At 42.0% G+C, this 17690-nt stretch overlaps 1 protein-coding gene across 2 annotated transcripts in view; it reads left to right on the top strand.

The window, feature by feature from the left end:
- Positions 1-3618: 3618 nt before the first annotated feature.
- Positions 3619-17690, top strand: part of jade2 (jade family PHD finger 2) — a gene marked incomplete at its 3' end in the record, with an annotated part of 181457 nt that continues 167385 nt past the window's right edge. Inside the window, 1 exon segment of one of the 2 annotated variants that reach the window (XM_032534402.1) lies at positions 3619-4509. 2 annotated transcript variants of the gene reach the window in all.

Below are 17690 nucleotides of genomic sequence, written 5' to 3'. Positions count from 1 at the left end.
TGTGTGTGTGCGTGCATGCGTGCTTATTTGTCATCCTTTGGACAACAAAGGAAGAAAAATACGGAAACGTTTGGAACTAATTAACTTGACTGGAGTATTTCAAAGCAAACAGACTCCAAAGTCCTAATGTAATGAAGAGAATTAAACTTGAAGGGGATCACACATTTTGTATTTGCCCTCTTTGTGCTTTTTGACACAGCTCTGCTACCGTTACTGTCTTTAAATCAAATATGAAATTTGAAAAGTCAAGTTAGTGTGATGGTTTTACCATCGAAACATGACGTGACACATGAGACAAATAATGTACCATGGCAAAGTTACCGAGGTCACTGACATCCATATGTAGTACGTTTTGGTGTTGTGGTATTTGTCATGTATAAATGGTACCTACTGTTGTACTTAAATAATACTACGACAACACCATGATATGCCATGCAACATATGGCATGTAACTCGCTGTACAATTGTGCACAAATAAGCCTTTTCCACAGAAGACATTTTAACATGTCACAATAGGAAACGGTGAATTGTAAATAAAAGAATCCATGATGTCTGAATTCCATTTTGCTGCTCCGTTTTTTTTTGTGTGCAGACTGCAGTTCACTGCAGTGTGATGTTTGTGAGCCAGGTTGGCAAAACATTAGAAACACCTCCCAGTACAATGCAGTCCAGTTCAACACCACTGCAAACTACAACCACATACTTATTATATTAGTAATAAAAATACAGTCAAATTAATATCTCTTTTGTGGCTGGTTTGGTAGAGCAGGTGCACAAATATGGAGGTTGACTCCTTGACACAATGGTCGCAGGTTCAACTCCAACCTTTTGCCCTTTGAAGCATGTCAACATCTCTTTGATGGGGTTAATCCAAAAAAACAACATTCTTATCTTTGTAAAGGAGGTAGAAGGTATGGCTGAGGTGCCGGATTGCATTAGATTTGACATTTTTGTAAGAACTTTACACTGAACGTAGCTATATCCTAACAAAGCAAATTTAGTGAATATTAGTATCATCACAAATTTAGGCTACAAGGCAGTGCGTTGCTGTAAACAGTCAGAGAGGAACACAGTAACAGTTCAAGTCAAGTCAAAGTCATCACTATTATTTTAAACATTTTATCCTGCAGTACAAATAGTTATACTTAGGACTGAACACCACTGACAAGGTGTCCTGTCAAGAGACAGAATCTTAAAAAGCCATGTGGCTCAAAACTTGCAAAATACCTATGTAATACTTCAACTAGTCTACTTTCTCTCTACATTTATTTGACAGCCATACTTACGGGTTCCTTTTTTTCATTACTTCTATTCTAAATACTGCTTCCACCGCTGCTTAACAACTTTATATAGATGACGCACTATATACACTTTATACAGGCTATGTTAAATGCTTTAACTAACTGTAAATATTATAACTTTCTCTGACGCAAATATAGTATTATGATCTTAGGTGAAAATATGTGACCTATTTTACTTCTATAAAAACAACCCCTTTCCCCCATGAACTTATACAAATGAATAAGTTCTTTTCAATGATGGAAAGTTTGGCGTCAAACTTTAACAATATTATTGAATATTTCTGGTATGTAGATGATATAGTCACGTTTTCTAACTAATTTTAGGTCGTACAGAACAAAAAAAGAATCCATAGATGTTGCTTAAAGTTTGGCCAAGATTATATTATTCAAAGATATTAAGTCAACATGTTGGCAAAATAAGGACCATACATTTTACACATAGAAAAATGGAAACCTCTGTACAGTGCAATGTAATCTAATACAACAACCTTGTAATAAATCCAAAATATTAACTTTTGGTTGAGACTCACTTTTACATGGTGTTGAGGCTATAGCTTGTGATGGTATTGTCTTACAAATCCAGTCATATAGACCAGTAGCAACAGACTCATTAGTTAATTTACTTACTTATTTACTAATGTCTCAAAGTGAATGTATGTTGCATCTTTAACAATGTAACAATCAAATGCTCAATCCAATGCTAAGAAAGGCTCTGCAGCTGTAAACCCCCCAAAAAAGACTACAACTCCTTTTTGACCCAGATCTGGGTGGATCTGCTTCCTAAATAAACAATGTGTGCATCTCATCATCAGACAGTTAATTCTATTCCCTCACATTAGAAACGACCATGGAGAGGGTCACAGGCTGTTTCCTCAAGGGACGCTGCCTAGCTTCGTTATGTGGTGGAGGAGGAGGAGGAAGAGGAAGGGAGGAAAAACGGTGGGATGCTGCTGTTGCATTTGAATGTGTGCCAAAGACATCCCTCCTCTGTGTCCTTCACCACCTCATTTCACTTTGTGCCAGACAGCATCACACCTTCTTTTCCTCGTTCTCTCCCCCTCTATCTACACTTTTTGAGTGACACCTGATATAGCTCATATGAGCGTTTGTGCACCTGACATTCTTGCCTGTGTGCATGGGGTTTTGTGTGTGTGTGTGTGTGTGTGTGTGCGCAATGCAAGTCTGTGTATTTGATACAAGTAGAATTGTCCCATTTGTTAATCTGAATGACCTTAATTTTAGTCTGCCTCGTGGCTCGGCATGTGTAGCCTATTGACCAGACATTTCAGATACAAAAAAGCTGAGCGAAGATGAATTACAACAGTTGAGATGATCTGCTGTCTTAAAAGCTGCACAGACTTAATGAGACGGGGAATTTCATGGGGAATGAAGACTAAAGAAAGTAAGAGGAAATGTATTCCTGCTTGATAACAGGCAGAGGACAGTGATTTAGAGACAGTGGATGGTAGTAGATTACGGATTGATCAAACACCCTCCTCCCCTTTTAAATATAGATTTTAGAGAAAATGTGGAGGAAGGTAATTTACTTGCCAACTATTCCCTGAAGATCACTGTGAGAAAATCAATCACTGGTGGAGAGATATTATCACTTACAGTAAAGTGCAACTACAGGCCTTCACTAAAACTGAAGCTCCAGCTGCCAATTATTTTGACAGCAGTTATTGAAGAGGGTGAGTTAGGCATCACCTTTAAAAATAGGAGAAGGGACTGAGATTCAATTTGAAAAAAAGGCTATGAATTGCAAGTTGTGGATAAGTTTGAATTCTAACTCAATTCTTCCTGCAAAGGAGTCCACTCAGTCAAAGTCAACATAAGACATTGTTTTTAGGTGATTTTGAGTAGAAAAGATCCCTTTTTTCAGAAAACAGAGTAGTTAGCCCTACCTTGTGAAAACTTGCAGCCTAGAATTTGCAGATATTTCTCAAATCGATTCACTTCTTTATTTGTGCAATTACTCTTTCAGGGGTTTAAATAAATATTCATTTAAGTTTAGAACATTCATCTTATAAAACGGATGTGCTGTGCATTGCATGATTGAGTCCTCCATTCATAAATAAACCAAGGCTTTTAAATTATTTTCAGAAACAAGTTTTCTTTTAAACTGGCGACTTTTTTTGCCACACGTAAAATAAGAATAGATTATAATCACTGGCACCGGATACGGCTTTTTTATGTCTTATTTCAACACTTTCTGCCACAAAGTAAGCAGTAGCCTCTGACTGACAGAGAATCGGCAGGTGAAGGCTCAATGCCCATCCTCTCCTCTCCGAGGCGCAGTAATCTAGCATTTCAGAGTAGGAAGTGCAGTTTGCGGTTACAGTGAATTGAAAGTACGCCATAAATATGGCGCCAAAAGAGTTTTCAAGCTGATGATAAGAGCTGATTTTTCTCTGTGTTGTCTTTTTTTTTCCTGGGGGGTGGGGGAATAGGTAGCAAGACAAGACCCGTCTGTGCATTTGTGCAGAGAGCGGTGTGTGCACGTCCACCGGTAGACGAGTGGAAGCGAGGCAAGGCAGCAAGTGAAGAGCTCAATTATTTTTGAAGGAGGGACGTTGCGAAACTGGCTTGCAATCTTTTCTGACTCATCGTTTGGAAATAAAGAATCCTTTTCTTTTTTTTTCTTCTTCTTTTTACTCCTCCTCTTGCTTCTCCGTCCCTTCCTCCTATAATACCGCTGGCACCCGAGAGGAAAACATCGTCGGGGTTTGACACCACGTTTAGGCTGCTTTTGCAAAATGCGACATGCTTTCCTGTGAGCGGTATGTTGTGCGCACCTCGCAGCCTGCTAACCCGTGAACAGCAGCAGGACCAGCGGCGGCACCTCTGTGTTTGTTGTTGTTGACTTGTAAAGGCAGCAACAACTCAGCCTGGCAGCCGCTTTTGGATTTTTATTTCGGATTTGGACTCGGTGGCCGGTCTTCGCAGTGCTGACGCGCTGTCAACACGCACCGTGAAGGGGAAGGGAAGGGAAGGGACAGTCCTGTCACCCAACGTGGATTGTGATCCGGGGCTGTTAAGCGGCACTGCTAGTAGCCTGCCAGGGCACTGAGTGGGCAAACCGAACTACTGCTAAACCCTCCGCTGTAAAACTACATGTGCCTGGCTCCCAATGATCTCCTAATCTCTGGGAATCGCTCGCCGTCCGGGACTGTGGACGTCTCTGCATCCGACGCTGACTGCGATCAAGGTAAAATAATGACCACTAATAAGCCGATGGAAACGATAAAATGTAACAGTGGGAGTGTTGCAGGACCGCTAAAGTCCACTTTGCTGCTGCTGCTGCTCTGCAAGTGCTATCAGTGCTAGGCTAACAGCAGGGCAGCAGATCTGTACGCACTTTTGCAGCGGGCTTGTCAGTCCCAGTCAGCGGCAGGGACGCTGTCGCCTGAGCGGTGCATGTGGGTCAAGGAGAGGGTTAGGCTAACGTTATGTGTTTTTAACGTTATGTGTTGCAGGGAAGGAAAGACAAATAATTCTTTGAAGCCAGAGCCCTGTGCAGGCAGGGAGATGAACCGGGTTAACTTGACCATGTTGTGTAGACAGTCTGCAAACGTAACGTGAACGCGCCCGGTGGGAATCAAGTGTGCGAGCGGGTAGTTGGAGAGTGTCCAAGTGGGGTTATTTTTGCGCGTAATTGCGACAAATAGGGCCATTTGCAGCAGCGTAGCGAGGAATGTGAGTTGTGACTTGCAGGCGAACGTGAATGCTGAAACACACACACACACACACACACACACACACACACACACACACACACACACACACACACACACACACACACACACACACACACACACACACACACACAGGGGGATAGGATATGATATGAAGTTGTGTGGACAGCAGCAGGGCTGGGTGCAGGGTGAAGGCACCAAAACGTTCAAACGTCTCTGGAGGTTTTGCAGGTTCCTGTACTCCTCCGTAACAGGGACGAAAGGAAACCAGGGGGAGCAGCACTGCTTTTAGGAAGGCTGAGCACGCAACCACACATACACACATCAAGGAATTAGAGCAACTCTGCCTCATTCACCCTCTCCTCCTCCTCCTCCTGCTTCGTGCTGTGCAGATCTAGCTGTCTTTAGAAGAGGGGGAGTGGCTGTTGTTTACCTCCTCAAAGTCATAGCTGTATCTGTGGATTGGGTGAGTGTTGCATCCTTAACCTGTAAAACAACAACAACAAAACAAGGGCTTTGCATGTGGATGCAGATGATGATGATGCTGGAAATCAGTTGTGAGCAGGATTAATATGATGTTAATTGGGCATTTGCCTCCGGTGTGATTTCAGCAGCATGTTGTGGCCACCTACTCTTCATAATTTCCTGGAGAACCTCCTGAGGTATAATATGTCTGCCTATTAGTGCTGATAATTAACAGATGCAAGCAATATATCCAGATTTAAAAAAGAAAAGAAAAAAAGAATTTGATGGCACACGTGAAGCTGAACTGGCTGTAGCCTTGAATCAATTAAACTAAAATCGTCTGGGGACTTGTTAAATGTTCCCAGTTGTGACAGCAGCCCCCCTCTTCCATCATCTCTTACACACCACACCACACACACACAAACACACCACACACACACACACACACACACCCACTTCACAAAACTGTGCCTCTCTCTAAACACATATTCAGTAAGATGCACAGAACCATGCTCTTCAAACTCTCAACAGTAACACACACACACACACACACACACACACACACACACACACACACACACACACAAAACCCTCCTCCTCCTGCTGGGTATGAAACCGGAGATGAGTCATGGTGTGTGGGGGCATAACAACTCTCTCTCTATCCCTCTATCCCCCTTCTCTGTCTTTCATATCTTTCCTGATGCAGTGCTATCTTGTTTTCCCTCATTCTCTCTCCCTCTCCTACTCCCCCTCCCCTCTGTCCCTCGAGGCTCGCCTCTCTCGCCTAGAGACAGTGGTTGTTTACAATGCAAGCGAACAGGGATGAGAACTGTTTTCATTTTGCTTCCGTTTTATTTTTTAACAGCCCTCCTGCCATCCAATCATCCATGTTTGAATCCCTCATTCCTTATCCATCCCTTTACTTTTTATCATTTTTTTTCCTTCCTTCTGTTTCATCTTTTCATCCATCCATCACTCTCATCTTTTTCCTCCTCGTCTTCTCATCATCTGTCGAACAAACTTTTACTGTAATTTCTCTCATCATCTGACTTAGGAGCCAGGTCAAATGTGTAGGTGACCATATGTATACACTCTCCCTGTAGAGCATGTCACGTGAAACTTGAGCATGTAGACGTTTTAAGCCTCACATGTGTACATACTCACACGTGTGTGTGTGGGTGGGGGTGTAGCGTGTGTGTGTGCGTATTTGTGTCTGCTGCGTTAAGCGGCGAGCTCGGATTGGCTGGAAAAGGGGGTAAGGACCCCCACGTGGTGTGTTGTATTGCATTAGCTGCTACGTAGTGAAGAGGAGGAGGAGGAGGGGTGTTGTTCATGAATGGACCACCGACGTCATGTAAACTGTGCCCTCAATCCCTCACACATGCCCCCCCCATGTGCACATACATGTTGTTACACACATTGCTAAAGAAGGCTGCAGGGGGTGTGTGAGTGTGTGAGAGTGTGAGAGTGTGAGAGAGAGTGTGTGTGTGAGATGCAGAAATACGTGTCAGATAAGGATGGGAATCAACTGTGTGTGTGTGTGTGTGTGTGTGTGTGTGTGTGTGTGTGTGTGTGTGTGTGTGTGTGTGTGTGTGTGTGTGTGTGTGTGTGTGTGTGTGTGTGTGTGTGTGTGTGTGTGTGTGTGTGTGTGTGTGTGTGTGTGTGTGTGTGGTGCCTGCAGGCGGGTTGACTAGCTGTCATGTCACCAGCTCCCTGCTGCTCTCTGCTCTGCTTACTAACTAACCAGCATGTTGGTCAAAAGGGTATTACTACTAGCTGAGTAGGATTTGTGTGTTTGTGTTGTCTTTTTGGTGTGTAGTTCCATGTGCTGTGATTTTTGTGAGTCAAAAAGAGCCAGATATTGGATTTCCGATATTGATATGAATCTTAATTTATGATCCAATACATATTGTGTCTTTTTATAATTTGTCCTCTCATAAAGAATTTAAAAAGAAGCAAGGAATACAATGTAATGAAAAATGTTGTCTTAGAATTGATTATATTTAATGAAGGACATTACTGTAACTTGCATTAAATTATTAAATGAAGAACGTTTATTATACTTGCGTCAAGGACAGACAAAAAACCCTATGAAAACATCTGTCAGTTTAGTTTGTGGGGTTGTTCTGGTTAGCTCATGTGCAGGTTTTTGTCATGCTTTAAAGTTCTGCGACATGAAAGCAGTGGTGGATTAAATGCTGCAGGCATGTTTTTATGTAATAACCAGTGTGTTTTGCCAGTGTTTGCTCTCAGTAGATGACCCTGCTGTGGCGTAGAACCTCATTAGTGTGTGTGGGGAGAGGGGGTGTTCCAATTTTTTTTTTTAAAGTCTCCTGTGCTACTGTGACTCAGCCTTGTTAGTAAAGGATAATTACAACATCTCCACACCTGCACACATTGCTGGTGATGTAGAAAATGGCACGCATATTTCACAAAAGGATTTTTGCAAGAGTAATTGGAATATGCTTCATAACTCTTCTTCCTGCAAAAGCGGAGTGAATAAGAGCAGTGGGGCATTCTGGTGCAGCAGATGGGTTTTCAGATAAAATTAATGATTCATTTTTTGTGATAGTTCACAATAAAGTCTATGTTGGTACCACAAAGTTGACAGTGAAATCATTCGTATATTTCACCAAGCTTATGTTTGGTTTCCTTTATGCATATTTGATGGGTTTTTATTTCCCCTCAGTAAATGAAACATTCACCACAGTATGGAATGGAATATATTAGGGTTTTGGACTGTTGGTTGGATAAAACCAGCAATTTAAAGATGTCTTAAGATTTGTAGACTATATGATTAATTGCTCAGTAAAAAAATGCTGTTGCTTGGATGAAATAATGGTGCTTTAATGTTTCAGTAAGTTTGTTTCAACAGAAACGTCCTGTAGTAAAAATCTGTCATCTCTTCCTCCCATTTTTAAAGCTCCCATATTATGCTCATTTTTAGGTTCATAGTTGTATTTAGAGGTTGTACCAGAATAGGTTTACATGGTTTATTTTTCAAAAAACACCATATTTTTGTTCTACTGCACATTGCTGCAGATCCTGTTTTCACACTGTGTGTTTGGGTCTCTGTTTTAGCTAAAGAGTGAGACATCTCACTTGTTTTAGCTACACAGTGAGACAATTTACTTCTACACTATCTTTGTTGGGAGTCGCATATGCTCAGTAGCTAGGGAAGATCACATCAGCTAGATAACTGTTTCTCCAACTTTGGTCAGAACAAGGCAGCATAAGCTGGGAGACGTCTTCAATACGAGGGACACTTGTGAAATACCTGCAGAACAGCGACATGGAAGTAGTTCTTTTGCAGATTATGGTTAACTACTGTGTGTTGAACAGTGTTTTGCCATTGAGAACGAGTAAGCATGCTAGCGCTAGCATGCTACGGTTAGCCACCTCATCTCGGCTAGTTACGTACAAAGCCGTACAAATTTTGAACAGCTCACCTGGAGACTGAAGGCAGAGGACATTCAGAAACCCGTATCTCACTCAAAACAGCATGGGTAGTTTTTTTTTGTATGTGTGTGTGGAAGCACCAGAGACACAAAATAATACCCCAAAACCCCGATTTCATAATATGGGCACTTTAAAACCAACGCACATGTCCCTGACTCTCCTGTTGGCTTTGCTGCACCTTTTTTATGGGTTGAACAACTTGTACCTTGTATTATTTGTATATGGCATTCGGTGACCTCATGTAATTCTCAGCATAGCTTTAACATCAACCTGAGCGTCATCCAGAACCACCCAGAACAATTGAAAACATGTGTGCAGGGCCTTTAAGAAAAAAAGAGTTGGCAAAAATAACCAATAAATCCAATCATTACTAGCTTCATGTCACATTTATGTTAGTAAGTTTGTTTAGTTTTGTGTTGAGTTTTATGTCCAAGCCTAATTATGGTTCCAGTTTGGCTGGATGAAATGCAAAATAGCAACTGTCTTGACAACCAGGAGAGCTATTACATGACAGTATCTTTGTGGGTATGGAAAAGCATATGTCAAGTTGTTTAGTTGATGTCCATCATGACGAACTGCGTGGTAGAAGTCAAAACTGGCATTGGGATTTTCAATGGGCATCTTCAATACCTCAGACATCAGTATGTGAGAAATCTGGCATTGTCTGTGGTGTCAGGCTTTACCATATAACAACACACAAACAATCCATTTACATCCAAAAACTTATTAAAATTATCCATTGGGCACTTTCTCCCTATATAACCCTAAATGGCAGACTATTTTCTTTCAGTCCGCCTGCTATCTCCCACTCTTCTTTAGGGGAAAAATTGTCTGAAGGCTGTATGCACAGTGATGGACAGGCTGACAGATGCTGCCTGAGCTCCTGATGGGAAGAGTTTTGCGTGCGTGCGTGCGTGTGCGTGTGCGTGTGCGTGTGCGTGGGCGTGGGCGTGGGTGTGGGTGTGTGTGGAGAGAGAGGGCGAGTAAACAACAGACAGAAACAGTATGTCAGACCTTCCTTTTGCTGTTTCAACACGCGGTTATCCAAGATGGAAATAAGCGTCTGTGCCATCCTTGAAGATTACATTTGCACTTAATGTACATTTAAACCCATCAAAAAAAAACAATACAATTCTTGAAAAGGGCTGTTTAGCTGACTTTTAAGACTAGAGACAAAGTTTGCAGATATTAAGTAAAGGTAACAAATGAGAAGATAGGAAAGGTGACGCCAGCAGGGACAGAAGGCAGAAGATAGGAGGAGATGTCAAGAGTGCAGGATGACAGACGACAGTAAGAGGAGGGGGGGCGGGGTTGGGGGGTGGAATGAGGTGGAGTTGTAGATGGACACACAAGGAGGTGGTAGCCAGGGTTGTTGGGAGTGAAGGGCAGAGTGCTCATCCTCCATCTTTCTGTCCTTTTCATCCCTCCCTCGCTCCCTTCCAGGAGCTAATGAACTCCTGATGGCAGTGGAGACGGGAGCGATGGATCAATCCTCCATCTCTCTCTGTGTTTCTTTCTACATCCCCTCCCACCACCACCACCACCACCACCACCACCTGTCCTCTCCCTTTGCACTTGCTCCTCCTGGATTTTTGGCAGGGCCCCAGCCCTGCTGGCTCCGACTCACCTCCTTCATTGTTTGTCAGCAGATTTCAGGAGACGAAGCAGGAGGCTTAGTTAGAAAATTATTTGGACCTCGCTCTCGCTCTCTCTGTCTCTTTTCTGCTCCCATGATGCAGCAGCAGGAGCAGTGGCAGCATCAATACATATTGTTTTAATGTTCTGGTGGCTGGAGCCAACAAGGTGATAAAGAAAATCTATTTGATATCCATGGCACATTTGTTTGGTGTGGATACCGTGTGTGTCCACATGGTGTAAATTATACAGTATATTTGTGTGTAGGCCTGTCGCGATAGTCAATAAATCAATTAATCGCAAGATAAATAAAAATGAGGTAGATAATTTTTCCGGCCCAATACTTTCCATTTGCGTGCTTGTTTGTTTTCCTCATCTCTCTCTCTCTCTCTCTCTCTCTCTCTCTCTCTCTCTCTCTCTCTCTCTCTCCCTCCCCCTCCCTCTCTCTCTCCCTCCCCCTCCCTCTACCAAAGAGACTGGATGACCAGTCTGGGTTCCTTAGTGTAACAAGGAGTGAGGCCTCTAGTCACTTGTCAGCCGAATGATCTCTGTGTGGGGAGGCGGGACGCCTGGCGTAGCCTACAAGCAAAAGAGCCGCGTGAGGAGAAAATGTTAATTGAGAGTTGGAGGAATAAAAATAAAAGAGAGATGGAATTGGTTTCAAAGATGAACGCGACAGCTGCAGTGTGGGAGCACTCGGGATTCAAACCGAATGACCGTGGTGACCCACTTAACCTGAGCGAGTCGCTATGTCGCATTTGTTGTAAAGCATTAGCAACTAAACACGGCAACACAACAAACGTGCACCTAAAACACAATCATCCAGTGCAGTTTTCCGAGCTGGGAAAAAAAACCACAACAGATGGGCCGTCTCCGTCTTCCTGACAGTACACACTAACTGTGGCGTTTAGTCAACAAAGTACAAACAGGACAGTGCAAAATGGTGTGCACTCACCGACGGTGTAGTTCTCCTCGTTGCTAAAGAGATGCTGCCCTTTAGTATCGTCAAAGAGCCGGCATTCCGAAGAACGCACGCTCTCTCTCTCTCTCTCTCTGTTGTCCTTTGTGAACACCCTGCTGTGGACATAGACGGCAATTCACTTTCGCTTTATTTGAGCAAAGTTTTATGCTGGAGAAATTATTTTTATGCAATTATGTTTACATCCATTTTATTTATTGTTTTGATTTTGTTTTGTTTTTATACCAGTGCATTTTTGGGTAAGTTTGCATCCACTTGTCAATCAAATTATCTGAAGTTTGGTAAAAAAAAAAACTCGTGAAGAAAGCTGGTGGAAGTGTGTTTCCATCCAACGGCTTTAAAGCGAATAAAAACCTGTGCGTAATGACGTCACATGCTGTTTTGCGATCATATTGGTATATCGAATTGATTTGAGACATTTGAAGGCGTTTCCATTCAATCACACAATGAATGAATGGAATCACACAACAAATGGATTGTGCCGTCTACCAACAAATGATCAACATTGCACAAGTTGTAAATAGTGCTTATGTGCATATCAATTTATAATAAGAAAAGAATGAAACTATCGACACATTGCTATGATGATGCAGATGCAAGTTGCCTTTTGTTTTCCCTCCGGCACCGCTGTGAGACAACTCTTTTTGAGACATGTCTCGCTGTTTGAGCGCCTTCCATTTACTCCAGAAGACGTCCCACGGCTTGTCGTAACCTTTGTTGGCAGTTTCCTCCGCAAGTTCCTGATAAATTAAATTCAAAAAAGTCTCTAGTCTCCTTGTTTGCCCACTTACATGTGTCTTTGTTGACACCCACCATGTGGGCAAACTAAGAGAATACTGGAAGTTTATAAGGCCTTTACCGTCATGCATTAAAGGCGATCTGAATACAAAGACCGTTAGCTTAAACTTAACGGTAGCAATTGTAAAATTCAGCCAGCCGGTGTTGCAAAACCAAGCTAACACTGGCCTCGTTGATTTCTTTTTGATTGAAAGATTTAAGAGTCTGAACCACAGTGGGACTGTAGGCTTCCTGAATTAAATGTCAACATGGTTGTTTCATTATATTTGCCTTGTTGCAGTCCTGAAATGTTTTGATCTTTGTTACTTTGCTTTAAACCTGTTTAATAAGGTTTGATATATATAAGTGCCTCAAAATAAAACCCATTTTCACTGCAAAAAAAGTGATTGGTATTTTTAAAGGCAAACTTAAAACTTAATTTTTTAGCTGCGCCTTTTATTAAACAAGTTATATGTACCCATTTTAATTGTAGTTTTGTTTTGTTTTATAATTAATTTGAGTTGTTTAATAGTTTGTAGTCAATGTATCTGTATTTTATGTTTTAACAATTTCCACTTTATGTAATTATTATCTGTTGTTATTAGCTTTTATCTATCTATCTATTTATTTATTTATTTATTTATTTGAAGTATTTGGTTTTAGGTGTCTTGCCTCTGGTGTTTCCTCACATATGATGTTGTTTCCCCAGTTTGGTTCAGCTTGTTTCTGTTTTTTTTTGGGGGGGGGAGGGGTGTATCAACCACTTTGTGCTACATTTTTATGTATGAAAAGTGTCTGATTGATTTGTAGTTATGTCTGTCATGTCAACGGAGGCTAAAAAGAAAGTTACTCATAATCCATCTAAATCTAAAAAAACCTGCCCAAATAAAGTACTTGTGGGGAAAACACTGAAATGAGAATAATTGCCCGTAGGGTGCATTTATTTTTTATTTCTCTGTTATTTTACACTTCACTTAGGGTAGCTTTGCTTTCCTATAGAGCAATACAAGAAAACTAATTGACTTTAGGGAGGCAACAGTCTTCTGTATTTGACGTAAGGAGCGAGCTTACTTCTCCCGATGGAGCCTTCAGTGTGGGTGGGGGGCACAGGGGAGAGGGCTGATGGGAATGGTGATATCAGCATCAGAGAGTGACTCATGACTGCTCTTAAGTGGCCTTCCAGTCATGCAGGAGGTGTGTGTGTGTGCGTGCGTGTGTGCATGTGTGAGTGCGTGCGTGCGTTTGACATTTTGATTCTTTCAGCTCATTCATAATAGTTGCCCCATTTCTTTGTCTCTCTCTCTCTCTTTCCCTCTTGCTCTCTTATCTATCTTTCTTTGTCTCTCTCTCCCTCTCTCTGTTTTCTTTCTTCCTTCTTCTGTCTTTACTCTCCCTGGTCTCTTAACCTCAAGTTATAAATCTTTGTGATCCTTTTCTTTGGTGTTTTTTCTTTCTATACCTGTCAAACCCGTTGGCGAGAAACTCTCTCTTTGGCCTACCTTTTCTCAAGCGGCTCTGTCTGGAAATAGCCGTGTGTGTGTGTGTGTGTGTGTGTGTGTGTGTGTGTGTGTGTGTGTGTGTTGTGTGTGTGTGGTGTGTGTGTGTGTGTGTGTGTGTGTGTGTGTGTGTGTGTGTGTGTGTGTGTGTGGGCGCGCGTGTGCGCGTGTGCGTGCGCGCGCGCGTTGCGGACGTCCTGCATGCCTTCTAACTGTAGCTGTCTTGCTTGTGCATATAGCATTAGAAGTGGTCCTGCACATGCACTCCTGTCCATTCATCTCATCCTGCTTGTCATTTTTTCCCCATGAATGGAGGAAATATTCAGTGTCAGAGAGTGAGATGAGAACAAACAGGGAGGAAGCTAAAAATGAAAGGGGTGAGAGGGAGGGTGAGGCAAAGGGTGATGGAGGGAGATGTGGAGAAGAATGATGGACAAAGATGACTGGAGGATGTAGAGTAGCAGCGAAAGAGAGCCATGGTGATAGAAAGAGATGATGGCAGTGTGGATTTAAAAAAAAGGGAGTGATGGGAAGAAAGCAAGAGAGAAGAAATAAGTGGAGGAAGAACACAAGTTTGTTTTTTCCAAGGCTTTTTAAACTTTATTTTAGGTTTTTTTGTCCCTAGGCAGGCAGGTCTTAAGTCTCACATCACACCACACACACAACACACACACACAACACACAACACACACACCACCACAACACACACAACACACACACACCACACACACTCACCACACGAACAAACGCAATACATGCACCGATTTACAAACCTCTCTGGACACACACACACACACACACACACACACACACACACACACACACACACACACATCCTCAGAGAGATGGCTTGTTATGAAGCATTTATATGCAAGGATTCTTTATCAAACTGACTGACCTCTGGCTCCTAAGGAGCTCTGGACCGGACTCTGTGTGTGTGTGTGTGTGTGTGTGTGTGTGTGTTCAGGCCGTGCGTGCGTTGATTGGCAAACAGCTTAACTTTTACAGATTGTTGTTGTTGATGCGTTTGTCGTTTTGTGTGTGCAAGCATGCATGGAGCTACCATGCACCTTCATCACCTGCACTATTGATATCCTTTTTAAATGCTTTATAGATAAAAACAAATGTGTATCTTCATCATGTGTGTGTGTGTGTGTGTGTGTGTGTGTGTGTGTGTGTCCAGATGTTCCAACAGTCACTTAATGTTCTGACCGCCAGACTGCCTACTCATCTCGAGAGAGCAATGTGTGTGTGTTTGCGTGTGTGTTGCCTGCTGGGTCTCTGTAGCTACAGTCTCTTAATAATGGATCACCATCATGGCAGCTGTTGTAGTGTGCTGACCTTAAGTGCTGCAAAGTGCTGAAAGACACCAAACCACAACCATGTTTTTGCTAAGTCATCTACAGGGCTGACTTAGGGAGAGGACAGACAGACAGAAAGACAGACAGCAAAGCAGAGGGGCGACATACTTGCAGACAGACAAACAGATGGCAGGCAAATGGGTAGATGGGCAGAAAGGCAAAGAGTCAAGCAGTCGGACAGACAGAAAGACAGATGGCAAGCTTACAGGCAGACAGACGGATGGACAGAATGACAAATGGGATGCAGCCAGTCAGACAGATTTTGAAATTTGAAGGCAGGCAGACTAAAAGTCCAGCAATCGTTGTCTTTTTCATTCAGAAGAGACCAGAACATGAATAATTTTTGACATACAACGTACAAATATATATCTGTTCCACTACTCTGTCTAGCACTGATTGATAATAAAATAACTGTTGAGTCTACTCCCAGTTCAGGGCTGAAACCAATAGACAATCGACAGGCAAGTAATTGCTATATATTTTGAAAATAGAATAAGTAATTTTGTATCCTTGTAGATGGAATTTCTTTTGGGTTTTGGACTAAAGTGCAATACCTGCACTTCACTTATTGCAATACTGTATTTCAAATGTTTCTTTAATTTCCATTTGCAGTGGCACCTGTACACTTCATAATGACATCAATGAAGCTTTAAAGTGCCCATATTATGAAAGAAATCCCTTTTTCTAGGATTTGGGGATTTTTTTGTGTCTCTGGTGCTTCCACATGCATAAAACTGGGAAAAAACAAACATCCATGCTGTTTTGAGTGAGTTACGGGTTTCTGAACATGTCCTGCCTTCAGTCTCCGGGTGAGCTGTTCAAAATCGGCTTTCTGCGTCACTAGCTGAGACTGTAGCATACTAGCGCTAGCATGCTAGCTTGTTCTCAATGTGCTGGAGCTAAACGCTGCTCCAGTTAACGCTAGTTCACCATAATCTACAAAAGAACTACTCCATGTTCCTGTTCTGCAGGTATTCCCCAAGTGTGCCCTCGTTTAGAAGAAGTCTCCCAGCTAATCCTGCCTCGTACTGACCAAAGCTGAGGATGACTCCCAATAAAGATAGTATAGAATTGAGATGTCACTCTGTTGCTTAAACAAGTGAGATGTCTCACTCTGTAGCTAAAACAGAGACCCAAACACACATGGTGAAAACAGGAAAAATATGGTGTTTTTTTTTAAATGAAACCATGGAAACCTATTCTGGTACAACCCCAAAATACAATTATAGACCTGAAAATGAGCATAATATAGGTTCTTTAATGGCTGCATGAATAAACCTGAATTGATAAATCTCTTCCTATGGTCTAACGTTGGTCGATATCCTCTTTCATTGTCATCAATTCTAAATAACAATTATTCAATATTGGCAAATCTCTTACAGCTTCCAGACTCAGAAATGTCTCCACTTGAACCTTTTTTTTTTTTTTCTTTTTTTAGTGTTAAAGATTTTGATCAGAGGGCTGAATTATGTTATACACAATTTAATCTCATCACAGTTGCATTTGATTACTGATGGGGATTTACAATAAGTGCAGGTTTCCTCAGCTTGACTGGCATTGTTTTCACCTGGCCAAATGAGCAAAGCTAAAAGGCAGAAACGCTCAGGAGTGCAAAAAAGCAGCTATGAACATGCTGTGAGTGTGAGCACACCTTGGAACCGTCTTGTATCAAGTATACACTATTAGACTTAGTGCAGTAACAGCTGCTTTCACTCGATTTTTTTTCCTCCAGCATCCAAACTGAGTTTCTATGCTTAAGCTTTCCCTACTTTAATAGAACAAGTGTGTGTTACAGATCCTGTGAACTGGTGAATTAGCGGACACAGGATTTTCTTTCCCACCTGCAGTTTGGTGTCCAGATATGGAGGTTTTTTTCCAGGCCTGTTCTGTTGCACATTTTGGAGAACTGTCTCCTTTAAACGCCCAGTCAGACATAGTGCTCTCGGCAGTGTCATAGTTAGCCAATTAATTAGCTCCCCAGGCATCTTGGCTTTCCCAGCATGCATTAGTCAACCTTCTCAATGTTTGTCTTATTATAAATGTTTTGGGCTTACACTAAACTGTGCACAGAACAATGTGGCTTACACCAGTTGATGGAATTCAAAAGAGAGCTGGAGGTGGCTGTCTAACCCTAATGGAACCTGTGAGGCGTGATTTAATTGCAGGTTTTAGATGTTTAGATTTTTTACTTTTCTTCAGTGTTGTTGGATGTAAAGTTTATTGTGCATGACTGTTGCCCAAAGGCATTGATTGATGAAGTGGAATTGAAGATGATGGATATTTTGGGTGGATTTCTGTGATGGAAATGAGGATGTTGGTATACGCATAAGAAATATGTGTTTTTATTCGGGCTCCAGGCTACTATGGTTAAGAAACTGGTTTCTGTTTAGCATGGTTCCAGCAATCTGATGCCATCTAAACAACTTTTTGTTTTTAGTTTAAGCAGTATTTATGAGCCAGTGGAACGGAATTTTGTTCAAATGTGCACTCTGTATGTACAGTTGGATGACATTAAAAAGCTA

This window comes from Etheostoma spectabile, chromosome 13 (genome assembly GCF_008692095.1).
Source record: "Etheostoma spectabile isolate EspeVRDwgs_2016 chromosome 13, UIUC_Espe_1.0, whole genome shotgun sequence".
Taxonomy (NCBI): Eukaryota; Metazoa; Chordata; class Actinopteri; order Perciformes; family Percidae; genus Etheostoma; species Etheostoma spectabile.
Note: the sequence above shows the minus strand (reverse complement) of the source record. Positions and strands in the feature narration are given on the sequence as shown.